A 2,983-nucleotide genomic window follows, 5' to 3' on the forward strand; every position below is an offset into this window, starting at 1 on the left:
CATCCAATGATACTGTATGATATGTTTATTGATCTTGATTTAATTGAAAATAATACAATATTTTGTACATACTTTTTATTAAAAAATAAAAACATATATTTTACAATTCAATCATTGTCTGATTTCAAATTAACATATCCAGTAACTGCTCATCATCGTCCGTCTCCTGTAGAAATTCCTCAACATCTCCATCTCTCATTGTACTTCTTAATGGTTTTAAATCTTTTTGATAAGTTCATGCTACTGCTGTACTAGTTGTTGTTGTGGAGCTTGTGGTAGTAGTTGTAGTTGTACGTGGTTTAGTATTAACCTTTCGTCTACGATTAACTGTTTCTCTTAATTTCTTTCCAGCTTCACTTGCTGGATCGTCTACAGATTTCTCTTCTGCTTCGTTAACTATACTCAATCCCACCGAAGCTTTATTAGTTACATGTTGTACCTGTACCTGGTGGAACAATCCAATGCACAGCAATCTACATATAAGTTTTAAATGATTAAGAGAAGGATCAGTCATTCGGTACATAATTACAGCAATGTGTATATTGCTTATTTTAACTTTGGCACACCCATTTCATGTACACGTGGGGGTGGGGTTAGGGGTACATGTTTGTACCCCCCACCCCACCCAGTTTGTATTTACTTCACATAATGAAAGTACTACAGACTGGTTTCGCTCAAAAGGATGACTGGACAGCTCAGTCAGCCAAACCACTGATCAGTTGAACACATGCTTCATCTGACAGAAAAACTAAAGACTGGTTTCATTCACTTGAAGAACAAGAAAGACTAACTCAGTGCGCAAAGCACCACCAGATTGTGTGTGTCGGTTGTTTTCATTCGGTTCCTCCCTAAGTACTGGTTTCACATGAAAGAAGTAAATGAGTAATTATTCAGCCGATAGCAAAACTACAACTGACTGATTAGATTGTTTCCATTCTGTAGCTCCCATGGACCGGTTTCACTCAAATGGATGAATCAATAATTCAACCGATACGTAGAGCTACAATCTACAGAGTCTATTGCTTTCCAGCAAACGACTGAATTCGGTTGTTCCCATCACTAAGCGACACATTACTGGAGGCATATTGAGGGTTTCCATCCTTGGGGTGGAGGTAGGCCGTGACTCAGTGAGTCGATAATTTCCAGGAATCCTGGATGCTAGTTTTATAGCTTTTCGCGCAGGCTCAGTTTTCGCTGGGCACAATTTACACGTCCTGGGGTTCTGTTCGCCTGTAACACTAGCGAAGGGCCGTCACACTGCGCTATCACCCGAAGCCAGATGAGAACGTATTACTCCTACCCCACCTCCGTTTTGAAACTTTTTTTAAACAATATCATAAAACTTTATATCTTGTAACGATGTACAAAGATAACAGTGAGGTATAAAATTTATGACTTTCGTCTGCTTCAATTTTTCCAAATAGTAAATTTTCCTTTTACATTCCTTTTGTTGTTTGTCTTCATGTCAAAAGTTCATTCCACAGTAATTTCGTGTTATTTGCTTGTATTCAGTTTTAGGTACACAGTTCGATACAATCGATGTCAATTTTGTTAATTTTGCGGTGTGGCAGTAAATACAGTAACAATAGTTGAGACCGGTTTGATGCATTCTACTGCTGCTTTATTTTAAAATCTGGATGTAGCAGGTACTCTGCTGTTACAATCGGAGGCATAGTTCTGTACTGTATTTCCAGTAGTATGTTTATGTAGCAATGTAACAGAGATTTTTGAAATACTCTCCCCAGCCGGGAATCGAACCCGGGTCTCCCGCGTGACAGGCGGGGATACTAACCACTATACTACCGAGGACTTGTAGTGTTTTTATGATATGTAGTAGTCGAAGCCGTACCTCGTCTGCATTTTTGCGAGTACGTCGTCTCTCAAATAGAACATCATAATTAACTGTCACTTAACAAACAGCCAAACATTTGTGGCGGCTGCAAAAACGACAGCTATCGTTATGATGCAACTCGCCAAGCGTCTAAGACGGTACTGTGTACGCTATCCTGATCTCAAAAGGCTGTTCAGGCTTCCTGCTAATTGATCTATTCTCACCTAGAATGCCTCGTGTGTCACAAAAATTCTAAGAGGCTCAGGATTGTACAGGAAGCGGAGACGACGTAATGGCTGGCGCAGCGCTACTACGATTGTACTGTATTATATTTGGCGCAGTAAATCTCCGACGACCGTGCAGCGCATGAGATAACGGACAAAGCGATAATTATAACTACAACAGAGTATTTGTTACATATACATCACTCTAAAAGCGAACATTTTCGGTTAGCAATTATCGTGACTGCTATTTATATCGAAAGGAACAGTGATCTGATTGTTAACAGTCGCTATACAAGTACTCCGCAAACAATAAGTAGTGACTGCTAATATACCCGTGATACAATAAACTGTAATATTTCCCGGATATTTTTAATAATAGCATTGTCGAGCAGGTGTGGTTTTGATGTACGGTACACGGTGTTTATAAACTGAACAATAGAAGATCAGGGCTGGCTATATTATGAAAAGGATAGTTGTTAATCACCTTATAGCGTGGATGCTGAGTCGCAGATAGGCACTACAAAAAGACTCAGAAACTAAGATTTAGGCCAACAAGACCTTCATCGGAAATCAGTATGTTGTCTAGATCCGATGAACGCCTTGTTGAACGAAAGCTTACTTTCTTTTTGTTGTGCCTGTCTGCAGCACAGCATCTCCGCTGTACATCTACAGGGTGGCGCACGAAATGTGTTACCATTTCGTTTTTGAATATAACCTTTATTGTCAATACAATCTGAAAGGAACAAATACTACAATGAAGAGCCGTCTATGGAGATTTGTTCTAACTCAGCACATGCTCAATATGTCCACCATTTCGTTTCCTAACATCCTTCAAACGAACACTGAAGTTAGTGGTTACCCTACGGCACATGTCTTCCGTAATTTCAGTGCAAGCTTGAAGAATAAGTCTTCTGAGCTCCGTTACATC

The 2,983-nt window shown here is 39.7% G+C and overlaps 1 non-coding gene across 1 annotated transcript; it reads right to left on the minus strand.

Moving 5' to 3' along the window:
- Positions 1-1,737: 1,737 nt before the first annotated feature.
- Trnad-guc (transfer RNA aspartic acid (anticodon GUC)) lies at positions 1,738-1,809 on the minus strand. Its single transcript has one exon. It is a non-coding gene; the product is annotated as a tRNA-Asp (tRNA).
- Positions 1,810-2,983: the final 1,174 nt, after the last annotated feature.

Source organism: Schistocerca cancellata, chromosome 10, assembly GCF_023864275.1.
Source record: "Schistocerca cancellata isolate TAMUIC-IGC-003103 chromosome 10, iqSchCanc2.1, whole genome shotgun sequence".
Classification (NCBI taxonomy): Eukaryota; Metazoa; Arthropoda; class Insecta; order Orthoptera; family Acrididae; genus Schistocerca; species Schistocerca cancellata.